The sequence below is a fragment of the Lissotriton helveticus genome, chromosome 10, assembly GCF_964261635.1.
Source record: "Lissotriton helveticus chromosome 10, aLisHel1.1, whole genome shotgun sequence".
NCBI classification, from domain to species: Eukaryota; Metazoa; Chordata; class Amphibia; order Caudata; family Salamandridae; genus Lissotriton; species Lissotriton helveticus.
Window position 1 is genome coordinate 341722278 of NC_136071.1, and position 17078 is coordinate 341739355.

General features: G+C 40.3%; 1 protein-coding gene across 31 annotated transcripts in view; it reads left to right on the forward strand.

The window, feature by feature from the left end:
• The window catches only part of MAP4 (microtubule associated protein 4), a 1839191-nt gene that overhangs the window by 674637 nt on the left and 1147476 nt on the right, over nt 1–17078 (forward strand). The window lies entirely within an intron of this gene.

Sequence of the window (17078 nt, forward strand, 5' to 3'; positions counted from 1 at the left end):
CTGACATGTTGCCAGCTTGCGGTTGCGACGGGAAGTCTCCGCAAGATCTGGCACACTTTTTATTTATTTGCCCTTATTACTTCCTACCACGGAAACTATATCTAAAGCCGTGCCTCAAAAAACTGAACTTTGCACAAATCAAACCCGCACTTTATTATCTTCAATTGCTGAAATGTGACTGCACTTTATTTGTCTGTAACTTTTTAAAATCAGCTATCACCTTTAGGAAAAGCATGGATGGATAATTATGTTGCTAAGACGCCTTATGCACTTTTAACCTTTTACAATGAAATTACAATGAAATTATTTATGCTTTTAATGTAATTTTTATAATGTATATGTTCATGTTGCCCGCTGCTTTCTACTTTTCAACTTATACTGTGCACTGGATCCCTCACTTGTCAAATGAATCTTTGGATTGTTTTTAATTGTATGTTGATGTTATGTACTTTTATGATTGTTACGTCTACAATCGAATAAAGTTATTTGAACTGAACTGAACTGACTGACATCCATGCTACATTTCTCATGTCGTTCTTTTAAGTATTATTGCCTGGGTTCATCTTGCTCCTTTGCTTCCTCCATCTTCTACCACCTGTAAAAGTATATCATATTTTATCAAGCACCAAGGAGTTTTGTGATCTCACAGAGGACAGTGTCACAGTTGACCTAAGTCTGCTCTTGCTTCATTTACATGGTACATTAATGCATTTCATGAAAAACAGAAAGGGGCTTTATAATAACAAAAGATCATGCACATAAATAACATTTTTGTTTGTGTAGTGAAGTGTTTATAATAAGTAAACGTTCAGAAGATGCTATACTCATGATGGCAGCACAGTTGTGATGCCATAGTTGTATTACTGCATTTAACACTTGCAAGGATATACAAAGTCTCATATGTAGTGTTCTTAAGTTTGTGAAAAGGCAGTGCTACAGCGCGGCTCCAGAAATAATTTCTAATCAATACTCACCATTTCCCCGAAATCTTAAAACACATAAGTCATGCATCAGTGGGGCCCATAACACTGCGCATTTATTCTGTTCACTTACACTTGGCTTCAAGGCTTTGGTGAATCGCAATGGAGAAATGCTGTAACATTTGGTGTAGTGTCTAAAACCTATTTAAATCAGTTATTATTTACACCTATAGATTATTACACTTTACCATGGTTTTAATCAAACATTTAATTATTCAGACGCACCACCATATTGGCAATGGATCAGCTAGAAATAAAATTAGGCGTAGGAAAATCACAAGACCAGCTTTTAAAATTTCATTTCCCAATTTTATTAAAAGCAAAACTTTATTTGTCTAACATTTATGCATTAATACATTCTTTATTCAGTAAAATCTTAGTCTTTATTTCAAAATGATCATTTTATTTAGAGCTCAAGAAAAATCGCTTTATTTTAGAAAACAGTTAAAGTTTAGCAAAGAACAGATAGTTCCAAATTCATTCTCTCCTAACATCCCTAACTAACACCCTCATCTTATCCTTCAATCCTGCAAAGCAAACAAGTAAAAATCATTATAGTCTTACATCCAGGAATCGGTCATCAGTCGGGCAGCACTTCAGATGAAATCGAAAAAGCGACCCCTTCTTGACAAAACCAGGGGTTTTTATACCTTAATTCCCTAACTTAATCTATCTAAAAAGTAACTATCACTTCTTATTCAAACTCTCATTGGACAATTTCGGGGTGGGCGAGCTCTCACCATTAGAACATCATTTTCTCGTTGGTTCAGCAGAAAAATAAAGGGTCTTTGTTTTAGGACAGTCCATAGCTTAGCTATTTCCTCGAGTTGAAACATCGATAGTTTTTCCTATGATCACAATATTCAACCGTCCATGTTTGGCACCCATCCTAGGTTCCGGGCCAAGGCAGCCTTGAACCTCTTCGAGCACAGGCAGTTCACTCTGACTTGCAGGTTTTGGCACGCCTGCGCTGTTCAGCTCTTGCTCACTGTTTACCCGAGCGTCTATTTTTAACTAGGCCTCAGAAGCCACTTTTGGAACGATCATAGAAACAAACACAAATTCATGTTAATTATTGAATTTAAACCCATTCTGTTTACCTCCCTCCATACTAATGTTTCCCATTAGTTGTTACCTAGCAAATAAGCCACACAAATGCGTTTTATACTTACATAATCGACCACTTCTTAGCACAAAACGTATACAATAAGCACATTTAGTCTGCGTTTGTTTATATTAAAGCTGCGCATTAATTCACAACACTAACACATATTAATTAATTATATGGCAACATGCAAGCAAAATTAGTACTCCAGTGTATAATAAAATGTGTGCATCCTATTCTATGGTTGATTAATTTCACAAAACACCTTTAGTAAATGTTATCGTTATGGGACATTGACTTCAAGAGGGGTACACAAAATTTTGCGTTTGCCACCTCGCTCCATCAATTCCCTCATCTGGTGATTTTATCACCAAATAATTCTCAACATTTTGGAAAATTTAGCAGAACATGTTTCAATTTCTTTTGTTAATATCATCTATACTTTGTTTCTTTCTCTTTTGAATTTTTGAAAAACTTTTCTTTTATTTCTTCTATTTCTATTTCATTCTTTTCTCTCATTCTTGCCTGTTCCTCATTCCTTTTCCTTATTGACTTTCTAAAATCTCTTCTACCTTTCTATATACAGCATAATCTTATCATAAAAATTACTATCACTAAGATTATTATCGGTATTAGTATTTTACCTATAATTGAACTACCTATTTCTTGAAACCAATGCTTAATTGCTGAGAAACTTTTACCCAGCCTTTCAAGGATACCTTCAACCTCCAGTGGTTCAATTTCTTTATGCAAATATGTAATATTTATAATATACTTTTCAATATTCTGACTTTTATCTGGAATATAAGTGCAACAATGTTGAACTTTCAAAATTCCAGACTCCTCCCTCTTTTGCTAAAATTATATCAAGGGCAAGTCGATTTTTGCATAACCATTTTATTTTATTTATTTAGTAATTTGTAGAGCGCACAGCTACCTCCTACGGAGGTGTCCCGGTGCTGAAAACCGTATCTCAGAGGGTTCAGGGGGATGCAGGTAAGAGAGGGTAATTAAATTAGGGAAAAAAGCTAGGTCTTGAGTTTTTTCGAAATAGAGGCTCTGAAGTCAGGCATCTCAATTCCATGGGTAGGTGATTCCACAGTCTGGAGGTGGCTACTGTAAAGGCCCTTCCTCCCGTTCGTACAAGGCGAAAACGGGGACAGATCGTAAGGCGGAGATGGTTCGATCTGAGGTTTCGCGATGCTTGTGAGAACTTCATTCTGCGTCTCCGGTAGATGGGGCCACGATCATTAAGAGCTCTAAAAGCTAGGATTAAAGATTTAAATTGGATTCGGAGTCTCACTGGGAGCCAATGAAGTTTGATCAGGTGGGGTGAGATAGAATGACGATAGGGAATGTTGCAAATCAACCTGGCCGCTGAATTTTGAACTGTCTGTAGTTGATTTACAAGATACGCCGGAGCTCCAACATATAGACTATTTGCGTAGTCCAAATGAGCGGTGATAAGGGCGTGGACTACTGTCTTGCGTGAGTCCAATGGCAGGAAAGGGAGATTTTTTTTATCATCCGGAGCTTTCCAAAGCAAGATGTAGTGACTTTATTAATTTGGGTCTTGCAGGAGAGGGCAGTATCAAATTGGAAGCCCAAGTTACGGGCAGCTTGGACTGGTACCGGTGGAGGGAACCATTTCAGTATTTACCATCAGGAATCCTCCTGCTGTATCTGTTGATACTCGATTAACTATTGTAGACAATTTTCTGATTCTGTTTGCATTAAACTGAATTCCCACCGCTGGTATCGGTGCTCCAAATACATCACCTATTATTTCTAACACACTTTCTCTTTTTTTCGACTTAGAACTTTACCTATCTCATGCTTTCCATTAGTACCTCTATCTACATGAAAATTTTTAGGAAAGACCAAACCCACATAACATGTCCCATACCAATGGTCTGGTAATCTATAATATGCTCTATTTCCACAAATAAAATAAATTCCAGGAAAAACAGGATAATTTCCTCCTTTAAATCCCCAACCCCCTATAATTGTATAGGTATCTTCACATTGACTTGCACCCACAAAATAATTGTCATACATTGAGTTGTCTCTTCTAATACCAAATTTTCCCAACATTGGTGCATCTATATTGATTGCTACATTCACATTCTTATCCTCAATATTCTCATCATCAAATGTGTAATATTTAGACTTTGCATGTTTCATTTTCTCATTTAGTTTGTAAGCAAATTCTTCTTTCCTCAACCATGTTTAAGAATGCTTTCTCTTCAACTCTCATTTTACATGTCAAATTATGATTAAAAGCGTATTCATGCGTTAACTCTTCTACTTCTAGAAAATATTCTCCCATTTCTTTTGCAGACTTTCTTTTATTTATTGTACCATCAATTTTTAATTTTGCAAATATTTCATCCACATTGGAATATTGATATTCCAATTTCCCAGTCTTGTAAAACAAACTTGCAATTACACTACATGTTACTCCATATGTAAGAGGAAGGTGGTGATATGTCACCCCTTCTGACACTGATGCTGGTAATTTTACACAAACCTAAGTCATCAACATTCATAGTTTTAATGTACTCAAGTAATAACTTTGAAAAAGTGTTTTTGGTGTAATCACTTATAGACCTATCTTGATGCAACTCTGGCTTGTACACATGAGTTTCATGCACCTTTTCTTTCTCGACTGGCTCACTTGAACTCCCATTCGGTTTTAATTTTGTTAAACTACTTTGGAAAGGAATCACAATAGCTAAAATTATCCATAATATAATCAACAACCACATGCATATTGTAAAGCATCTACACCATTTTCTAAAAATATAACATTTCGTTTTGTGATTCATTGCCATTTTCCCTAACACAGTTTTTCTTCGACCTTATGTCACCTACAAGTTGCACACCTCCAACACACTACAAGTTTTCTTCGACCTTTTGTCAACTCCGACCTCTCCTATATTTACAATATCCGTCTCACAGGACTTTAGGCTTTTTACTTTAGTATCATATACTTTAGGCACCTTTTTTTTTTTTTATTTCTTAATTGACTTCTTTACTCACTTTTCCCAATTGGTTTTGGGTTGTACAGGTTTTCTTGACTACTATTAACCTCCTCAATTGGTGGCAGGACAATATATGTCCACTCAGGTGATTTGTACCTCTGATTTGGACGTCTTACTCTTTTTGGCCTTTGAATAGTCTCTATTTTCTTTCCCAATGTTTCTTTCTGGCTGGTGATCTCATTTACTTGGTCTTCTTGCTCTTTTATTTTGTTCACTATTTTGAATCTCAATCCACCAGCTTCTTTGGGCCAATTGTCTCCGTTACAGACTTTCTTAGTCTTTGGCTCTATTGTGTTATGCTCCACTCTCCAAGCTCTTTTTCATGTACTTTTTCTTAATGGAGTTTCGGCTGCACTGTCATCAGTTTCACTTTCAGTGTCTTTTGCTGTATCATTGATTATGATCTTCACAATGTCTTTGTCTTCATCAGATTTAGTTTTCTCTCCTGTTACTCTGTTAGGAACACCTTCATAACTGGTACTTGGAATATCATCCTTATCGTGAGTTACTTCCTCTTCCCCAGTTTCAGTATTTCCGTTAATGCTTTGAGTCTTCAGATTGCTTTTCAGTTTCCTTCTTTTCAGCAACTTTCTTTTCACTTTCCTTTGCGTCTTTACTGGTGCTTGTCTTTACCGATTCTCGATCTTCAAGTTGATCTTCTGAATCTGGTATTTCAACAATCTCCCTTTCACCTTCACACGCAGAACTGGCTTCTGATACTTCCAGATGTCGACGTTCCTGTCGATCTTCAATATCTGGATCCTTCTCTGGTTCACCTTCAGAATCAGAGTCAGTTGTACTTTCACCGTCGTATGGGTATTCAGGTTCAAGTACACTGATGGTGTGACTAGCATGAACCCACCTTTTCAGTCCAGCACACTTAACTGCAGTAGTACTGACCAAGATAACTTGACGTGGTCTTTGCCACCTTGTTACCAAACAATTCCTTCTGCGATGAACTTTCACTCGTACCCAGTCCCCAGGGACTAGATCATGAGCTGGATTTTTCTCTTTGGAATTTGATTCAGTTCCCACCTGGTGGAGCACAGAAGTTACCACATCAGATAGATTCTTGCAGTAATCCAGTATGATGTCATCATTAATTGTCAACAACTTATCAACTGGTACATAGGCCTGTCTCATCACCCTGCCCATCAAAATTTCATGTGGACTTAATCCAGTTTTCCTGTCAGGTATGCTTCTTAGTGTCGTTAAAACAAGTGTCAAAGCATCAGGCCACTTCATTCCTGTTGCCAAACACATTTTTGCAATTATGTTTTTAATCGTTCCATTCACCTGTTCAACTACTCCTGAAGCCTCAGGTCTATATGCACAATGTAGCTTCTGGCGAATGTCCAGAGCTTCACAGATCATCTGCATTAATTCATTTTGGAAATGCGGGCCTCTGTCCGATTCAATAGTCACCGGGAGCCCGAAGCGTGGTATTATCTCACGCAAGAACAGTTTAGCAAAAGTTAATCCATCATTCCTCCACGTTGGGAAAGCTTCTACCCATCGAGAGAACAAACAGATTATCACAAGAACATATCTGAGTCTGTTGCATGGAGGTAATTCAACAAGATCCATCTGAACTCTTGTGAATGGGCCACCCTCCCGTCCTATGGTTCCCAGGCTTACAACAGTTTTTCTGTTTGGATTAAATTGCTGACAGACCAGGCATCTTTGACACAAGCTTTCAGCAATCATTCTAAATTTTGGATTATACCAAGTCTGTCTAAAAAGACGAATCATAGCATCTCTACCAATGTGGGCTTGACCATGGTACATTCGGGCCATATCTGAAATCATGCTATCGGGCATTACTGGTCTTTCATCTTTGTAAACCCAGATCTCATCTTCCTCCCTTTGTCTGCAGCCTGATTTTCACCAGATATCTTTTTCCTCTGCTCCTGCATCTGCTTCACTTCCTGACAAGTCTCAACTACAGTGGTTAGCATTAAAGGACTTGGAACATGTTCTTCAGTTTTTTCTCGATTGATTGAAATTTGATTCTTTGCACAATATTTTGCAATTGCGCTCAGCGTAACTGTTTCCTCTTTTGATATAATCCTCACCTTTCTTATGAGCAGAACATTTTACCACAGCCAATTTTTCAGGTAACTGTATCACGTCTATTAGTGTCTCCACAAATTCTGCATTCCGAAGGGGTGTTCCTGCAGAGGTCAAATAGCCTCTTTGGGACCAAAGCTGTCCATAATCATGAACAACTCCATAACCATATTGACTATCAGTCGCTATGGTTACCTTCACCTCTTTTCCAAACTCACATGCTCGTATCAAAGCAACCAACTCCGCTATCTGAGCAGAATGAATTCCTTTCAGACACGATGCTTCCAACACTTCTGCCACTGTACAAACAGCATATGCAGCACTTAGAACACCACTCTCTGTTCTCAAGCATGATCCATCCACAAACATTACAAAATCTGATTCAAGCAGAGATTGATCTCTAATGTCTGGACGAGGCTTTGTGCAGTACTCCAAAACATCCAAACACTTGTGATCAAGCGCACCTTTCACTTCTGCTTCAATGGTGTCAGGTAGCAGTGTTGATGGGTTGACATTTACACATCTTGCAATAGTCACATTCTCAGCTCCCAAAATTATTTTCTCATAACGAGTCATTCAGCTATTAGTCATGTACTGGGTCTTTGCTCTTCTGAGGAGAATCTCCACTGAATGAGGTACATACACCCTCACAGGAAATCCCATCACAATTCCTTCACTTTGCTCCAGACTTACACTGGTTGCTGCCACTGCTTTCAGACAACCTGGCAAAAAGCCTTTGCAACAGGGTCCAAAACAGCTAAGAAATACACAATTGGTTTTCTCATTCTTCCATGTCTTTGGATCAATACTGACGAACCACATCCTTCTCGCTCACTACAGTACAATTCAAATTCTTTTTCGTAATCGGGCATTCCCAAAGCTGGTGCTTCACACAACTTAGTTTTCAGCTGTTCAAATGCTTCCATCTGTTTTGGTCAAGACAATAGGGTCTCTGATGTCGGCCTTTGTCAGTCTCTGCAATGGTTTTGCAATCAAAGAAAATCCACTTATCCACTGTCTACAGTAACCTACCATTCCTAAGAACATTCTTACATGTCTGAGTTTTGGGTGGCTGCATTCCTTGTATCATTTTAATTCTCTCAATAGTGACCTGTCTGATTCCTTTAGCAATCTTGTGACCTAAGTACTGTACTTCTTTCTGGCAAAACTGTAATTTTGATGGAGACACTTTATGTCCATCCTCAGCCAAATGATTCAACCATGCCACTGTATCAGTTATACAGGCATCCTTTGTTTTTGATGCAACCAAAAGATCATCAATATACTGTACCAACACAGATTCTCCAGGCATGCTCAAATTTTCTAATGATTTCTTTAGCAGCTGATTAAAAATCGATGGACTCTCAGTGTACCCTTGTGGAATTCTACACCATGCTAGGATACGATTTTGGAAACGAAACGCAAAAATTGGTTGGCTTTCTGGATACAATGGAACAGTAAAGAACGCATTGCACAAATCAATCACCGTATACCATTCCGCATCATGAGGAATTTGGTACAGTATCACTGCTGGATTCGGAACAATCGGACAACATGGGACAACAATTTTATTAACCTTTCTCAGATCCTGCACAATTCTAAATGTTCCATTTGGCTTTTTCAATCCCATAATCGGTGAATTACAAGGACTGCTCTCAATTTCTCTTAAAATTCCCTGCTCAATCATTTTGTCAATTACTGAAGTAATTCCTTCAATTACTTCGGCAGTCATTTTATACTGAGGTATATTTGGGTAACTTGCACCTTCTTTTATAGACACTTTCACAGGATCAACTCCTTTCATCAACCCAATATCTTTTCCAGTGAAATCCAATACGCTTTCTTTCACTGCCTCTTTTAGTTCAACAGGAATTTTCTCTTTATCAAAAACAGGAAACCGTTTATCTTGTTCTGCCTCAATCATGAGCATCGTCAATTTATACAAACTATCTTCATCTGGAGTTTGCAATTCTATGCCATCTGGTGAGCAATATATGGTACAGTTCATTTTGCACAATATATCCCTGCCTAGCAAATTAACAGGACTGCTGTCACACACCACAAACCGATGCATATCTTTGTATCTCCCAATCTCTATTTCAACTAGTTTTGTCAACGGAGTATTTATTTGTCTATTAGCTACACCTACAACCTGGATTGTCTCACCCGAGAGAGGAAGATTTAGAATTTCCACTGATCTAACAGTAGAACGGGTAGCACCAGTGTCCACTAGGAAAGTTATTTCCACATCATTCACCATTCCGCTCACAAATGGACCTGACTGATCTACCTCAAGAGTGGCTCCAAGCATACACTCTTCTTCCTCCCTCAGGCACCGTCAGAAACTTTCATCCGGCTCACTGCCATTCTCTTCTTGCAACCAATATTGAGGAAATGCATTTACTCTTTGCGGTCTTTTTACCTGCTCACCTCCGCTGAATCGTGTCTCTGCACTGCATCTCTGCTGATTCCCACTGTAGGAAGGTGGATATCCGACTATGGTTACCCCCAAACTTTTTGCCTGGTGTTTAGCTGGTTTTTTACTTTAGTTGGCCTGGGATCCTGCTATCCAGGGCCCCAGGCTAATTGCTCTCTCCTTAAAATGGACTCCATGTACCTTAGGTACATACACAATTGGAATTGGCAAACCTTATTGGCCCCTGTAACAGTGTACCCAGGTACCCAGGGCATAGGTGCTTCCAAGGCCTACCAGGGGCTGCAGCATGTATTATGCCACCCCTGGCCTGGCCTCCATATTTGACACAACTGGCTGATCACTCAGCTGGGGTAAATCGGTGTAACCACCCCTTACTTAGGTGTAGTATGCCTATACCTAACCTAAAATGGACACATATGTTCCTATCAGCCACTCCTATGGAAGGCCTCATCAATCCTGGAGGCAGAGTGCTTGGAAATATGTGAGATGGTGCTCTGGCATGAGCTGAGCCTGTCTGCAGCTTTCGGAACCATGTCCTTTAGCTGTTTCATGATATTGCCATACCATATACTCTTAAGTGCATTATGAACCTCGCGGTTAAATGCTATCTTAGGTTTGGCTTTATCAAAACATGTCGAGTAAGGTGTCATACGAATTGGAATACTACCCCCTCGCCAGTTCTGGCGACGGGGGTAGCATTCCACCCTTCTAGAGGGACACAACATGTACCTAGCCTGAAACCCCGGTTAAAGTTAAACAGAGCCTTAGCATCTCAAAATGGATGCTGCCACCACAGACACAAGTCTGACCTCCTGCTGCTGGGAGTCCTTCCAGCGAGGGCAGCTTGGACAAAGGGTTTCCTGCCTGGGGAGGTGCTAGCACCACCCCAGACAGGATTTTGTGTATTGGGTAGGACAGGGCTGAATAGAATCAGACATGCCTGGGGCACACAAGGTGTCCCTGTGCATAGGCCAGTTCAAACCGGTGCTGGGGCTTTCCAGCCCCAGTCCTGGCGCGAAACTGGACAAAGGAAAGGGGGTGTAACCACCCCCCTTCCTGGTTCCACCCAGAGGAGGGACCTAGTAGGTGATCCGGCCCCCCAGATTCGAATAAGAGTGGGAGCTGTGTCCTGAGACTTCAGATCATCCTGAATCAACTTGAAATACAGAAGAAGACTGGACTTCGACATTCTGCTGCACAGAAGACGGAAGAGAATCTCCCTTGTGGCCAAGGAGTGACCACCCTGTGAACACAGGCACCAACCAGCAACTCGACGTCTGCTTTGCCGCCGCCTCCCGCCGGAGCCCGAGCCCAGAGCCTGACAAGACCCAGACTCCCAGACTTCTCACAGCCCGATCCACAGTCCCTGCAAAGAAGGGACCCGTGGAGGCACCGAGAGACGTGGGACCGGACATCTTGGAAGACCCCCGAAACGCTGACTGCGCAGCATCAGAGGCACCCTCGACGCTGTGCTTTGGGGTTTGAGAAGCCCCAACCTCGAGCAGCCCTTGCACCGAAGATCAGCCCCCCAGCATCTCCACGATCTGCGGGGGGCCCTTTTGCATCTTGCCACTCGACGCGCCTAACCGTCCACTTGCCACGTGGCTAGTGGCCATCTTGGCGACGAAACCTACAACTTTCACTGCGGGTCTGGTTGCTCCAGACTTGCCCTTGCTCCTGTAAAAAGGAGTACCTGCTCTGACCTTGCTGGTCCGAGTAACAAGCCTTTTTCGATTCCTGCGTGGCTTGCATTAGCCAAGGCCTGTTTGCTTCTATCAAGTCGCCGACACCGCCAACAGCGAGAAGCCTGCGTGGGACAGCTCGTGACCGACTCCTGGACGTCTTCGACCCCTCGTGTCCACGTGGCTGCAGAGAGAAGCTACACCTAGACGCCTGTTTGCACCCGACATCGCCTGGTTCCACTCTGGTTCCACGGTAGTCACTGGCTAGTGACTTTGAACATTGTCCCCTCTGCTTTCAGGTCTTCACCTCTTCAGATCCACCCTTGGATCCACCGGAACTCTTCACATCGAGCCGCCTGCAGCATCTTCAGCTCCAAGCACCATCGACCTGCGTGACGAAACCCGACACTACTTCGATCCTATGCACCCGCTTCCTGTGGGTGAGGTAACTCAGCTCCGCCGGTGTTCCCACAATGGTACACACCTCTAGTGTCTGTGTCTCAAGTTTCAGCTTTCTAGGTCACTCGGAAGGTTCCTTTATAACTAACTTTGTACTTTTTACGCACCATTGACATTGCATTGGTAAAGCGTGCACTTTCCGCACTGCTCCCGAGTCCTGCGGGCCTTTCCCGACTTCTTCACTGCTAGTCCCGAACAGCTCCAGCGATTCCCTAGGCCTCTTCACTTTCCCCATAGTGGTTCTTATACCACTATTTTAGTATATGGTTTAGGTGGCCCCTAGGGCTCATCCATATTGTGCAACTTTTGTGTATTTAAACTGTGTTTTGTTTTAACGCATTTGCTTCTGTGCTCATAAAGAGTATCAGGGATATTTGTAGTAATAAATCTATATATATTTTCAATATATATCTGTGTGGTGTCCTTTCATTTGGTATTCAAGGGATTGTGTATGGTAAAACAGCTTGCTTCACATGCCTTTACAGAGTTTAGCCTAAGACTGCTTAGTCCATGCTACCCCTAGGATAGCTTGTCTATAAGGTTGACTTTACAACCTGCACCATAAGGGTTGCTTGGCATGATACAAGGTGATCACTAGAACTAGTGAGCATCATATATCAGGCCAACTTCTCACACCCACTATATGGCAGTGGCGGTTGCGGCACCTGACTTTGCTGATTTGCTATCTGCTGTTGTTGCGGTTGCTGCTGATTTACCTCAAACTGCACCTGCGGATTAAATGATGTATGTTCCCCATTAACTCAAGGCGGACATTTACACTCTCGTTTCCAATGCCCTATCTTGCCGCAATTGAAACATGGTATTTTCTTTTTCAATTCATCAATATTCCCTACCAATTTAGGTTTGCCTTTAAACCCACCTTGATCCCCTGCGTTCTTATTCTCCATCTGTGCTACTTGTTGTCTGCTACTTTTACTTGTGCCCACATGGCGTTCTCTTTCAACCTCTTTTGTTTTGCATCAATCTCCTCACTACAATATTTTGCTTGTCTCAGTACCTTATCTACTGATCTCGACTGCCAATCCATCATGCTATGTCTAATCATATCTGAAATTTCTGGTCTTAATCCATATACAAACCTATACACAAAATGGCTCCTATCCTTTTCATTTAATTCCTCATAACCACTATATTGTTTAAAAACCAACAACAACCTTTCATAAAATGAATACACAGTTTCTTTCGGCTCCTGGGTGGTCCTGTCTATTTTTACCCAGTCAGTTTCTTTTGGAGGTATTTTATTTTTCAACCACACTATCACTTGTTCATATTTTCTCATCACATCTGGTGATGGAGCTACTGTTTTCTCATCTCTGGGATACTCCTCCCTTGGCCAATCCACAGATATTTTACATTCTGTCCATAAATCTGTTGGCACTACTATGTCAAACAATCCATCCAAATCAATCCACAATACCTTTGACACCTTTACAAATCTGTCAACTTGCTGATACCACTCTACTGGTTTTTCTCTCAGTCTGGGGAAATCATTCGTAAATGACAATATATCTTGTCTGCTCCAGGGCACATGTACATACCCTCCTCCAGGAATTTCTCTCATAGGGAATTCAGTTGCCACTGTTCCCTTTTCTCTAATGGGGAAAGCTAATGTAGATTTATCACTATTCTCTTCTTTCCTCTTTGCCCACTTGACTCTCCATTTACCTACATCACCCCATTTGTGCAACAATACAATCAAATCTTTTATCTGAACTAGTCTTCCTGCAGTGTTCATGTTTTCAATGTCTTTCTGCAAAATCTACTCTCTGCAATTATTTTATTTTGGAAAATTCTATTCCACATTCACTTGCCACTTCTTCTAATTGATCGTACATTGTCTTAGCTCTCCATGTTATACTTTTACATAAAAACATGAGCTCATCATCCTGTTAAGTTTTTAATCTATCTGTCCCAATTGTTCCAATTATTAATTCTTCGATATCTACTTTTAATTTAGCCACATCCAACACTTTTGATTCCTGTTCTTTCAATTTTAACGTTTTAATCCATTCACTCAATTCTTTTTCTGACGGTCCCATAGGTATTTGCGTTAAATCTTTTTTGTCTGCACTTCTCTCTGGAGTAGCAGAGTCAGATTCTGCTCCTGTCTGGTATCCGCATGACAAATTTTGATTAAAAGTTAACTCTGGTGGATTTACACTTATATTTTGTCTTATTTCTGACAAATCAGGATTAGTACTCCCTCTTGCTCTCTGTAGACTTTGTTGTAATGGAATAGTTAATCTCGGCTCTTTTATTTTCTGGTCTTCAAATACTGGTATTACAGGTCCTATTGTTACGGGGACCGTTACAGCTTCCATATTTTTTAAGTTTGAAAAGAATTTTATTAGTCATAAAGCAAGGTATCAATATTTTTAGTAAGGGTTTGAATCAATTCATGTGCAGATCGCTCATAATCAGACATATTTGGTTGTTCATCATTTCGTCTTTCCGCACTTAGCACAATTCTATGTGAATCGTTACTTTGCACAGGTGTACCTGTAATTCTAGCTTCTCCTATCGGTGTACTCGAGACATATCTTGTTTCTACTCTCTCAGGGAAATCTCTAAAATTTGATGGTTGTCTCGGCATTTCATTTACTCTTTCTTCTGCCATCGGGGCATTTGGGGTAGTCCATAAAGAACTTGGTTGATATGGGGGCGGTCTCCTATATATTATTTCTTCTAAAACATTATCCTCTGATTCACTTTCACCATAACTTTGATTTCCTAATTCAGTATTCTTTTTTTGCTCTGTACTTTTTCGGCCCTCATATTTTTCTACCAATCTGACTGGATACATACCATCACACATTTCCATCCCTCCATCTTCGCATTCTAGTCTCATGTGTTTCTCCCCATAAAGCTCTACCTCTACCTCTCGGTCTAAGATGCCTACTTAACCTCTCACTTTTCATTTGATGCATCTCATCTTCCCACTCAACCAATGCTTTAAATTTAGTTGGTCTGGGTCTTGGTTCAAGTTTCATCATTTTATCTCTCAAGTTCCTCAAAATAGCCAAATCAAACGATCCTCCTCTGGAAAGGCTAATACACCATCATCCTTGGTATAGTGTACCCAATTTTCCAACCAAACACAAGTATAGTAACCATATTTCGTCAACATATAGGAAGCAGGTGTTTTCGGTGAAGGAAGTATTTTTCCCTTTCTCGTAACAACCTCTTTGTCTTTTACAAACATATTTTTCAGCCTTTTAAACCATGAAGGTTTCTTGTCATCATCATAATAGTAGTATGACATTTTCGGTAAACTTTCCTGCTTTTCAAAAGATCGCGTACTATTCTGTTGCTGATTCCGTAACACCAACCTATCACAGCGCGGTTCGCACTAATGCACCAGTTAGAACACGATACGTTACTTTAGTGCTTAACCAATAGCCTTTGATGCTTTCTGTGATGAACCAATCAGCTCTTACTCTGTCTCGGTCACACGGACCAATCCCAGCGTGACACTTTTGACGTCACCAGTGCTCCGGCTTCTGCAGCGCCGATTGACCCCTCCTTTACAGGGTTTTTTCAAGAAGCTGTATTTACAAGATATTTTACAAAATCAGTTAGTAACTTACACAAAACAATTCCACTAATCTGTTTCGCTAATAAAGTGATAGAATTTTCAATCGCACAAGTATTCTGTAACCGGAGTAGACAACGCTTATCTCCTCAGAATTTTTAGACTCGTCGATAAAGCAACACTACTGGCTTTACCCTTCTATCAGGCAATAACGAACTCGTTTCTCCAGGAAAGCACATACAGAGATCTTTTCTTCTCCTTAGAGACAATCCCAGAGTTTCACCAGAACGCGTATTCCAATTTCATTTACACACGTTCATACGGAAAACCCTATTCATATACACATGCACTCTGTGTTACCAGTAGGCAGCGCGTCCATCTAACCTACCACAGAATTCCTCTATCGTTGGTAAAGTAGACGCCACTCCTTTACCCTTCTTTCAAGCTCGGGTTGAGTCCTACTATTCTCCCAGCAGTAAGTTTTAATCAGGATACACAAAATGATCCCTGTGCTTGAAGGCTGAGATTTCATAGACTGTCCTCACTTTACATTTATCCTTTCACACCTAAGGTCCCTAAACAGTGATATACGACGATACCACCGCAGTATTCGCCAATACTCCTTTTTTTGAAACAGACTAATTCACTGTGCGACTTTACCTAGCCACACTTCCTCCATCTGCAGACAGAGGCACTGTCTTCACCCAACACTTAGAAGCCTTTTCAAGACTACATATAACATAATACAAACTCATCAGATGTTAATCATAATTCTGTACATCAATTTTTATATAGTACTTTATACATAACCCTAGCTAATTTCCTTAGTAACCACTACTCTGCTACCAAGATATAACTGCTACAGCGCGGCTCCAGAAATAATTTCTAATCAATACTCACCATTTCCCCGAAACCTTAAAACACACAAATCATGCATCAGCGGGGCCCATAACACTGCGCATTTATTCGGTTCACTTACACTTGGCTTCAAGGCTTTGGTGAATCGCAATGGAGAAATGCTGTAACATTTGGTGGAGTGTCTAAAACCTATTTAAATCAGTTATTATTTACACCTATAGATTATTACACTTTACCATGGTTTTATTCAAACATTTAATTATTCAGACGCACCACCATAGTGGCAATGGATCTGCTAGAAAGAAAATTAGGCGTAGGAAAATCACAAGACCAGCTTTTAAAATTCAATTTCCCAATTTTATTAAAAGCAAAACTTTATTATGTCTAACATTTATGCATTAATAAATTCTTTATTCAGTAAAATCTTAGTCTTTTTCAAAATGATCATTTTATTTAGAGCTCAAGAAAAATCGCTATACTTGAGAAAACAGTTAAAGTTTAGCAAAGAACAGATAGTTCCAAATTCATTCTCTCCTAACATCCCTAACTATCACCCTCATCTTATCCTTCAATCCTGCAAAGCAAACAAGTAAAAATCATTATAGTCTTACATCCAGGAATCGGTCATCAGTCGGGCAGCACTTCCAGATGAAATCGAAAAATCGACCCGTTCTTTGACAAAATCAGGGTTTTTTATACCTTAATTCCCTAACTTAATCTATCTAAAAAGTAACTATCACTTCTTATTCAAACTCTCATTGGACAATTTCGGGGTGGGTGAGCATCATCTCACCATTACAACATCATTTTCTCGTTGGTTCAGCAGAAAATAAAGGGTCTTTGTTTTAGGACAGTCCATAGCTTAGCTATTTCCTAGAGTTGAAACATCG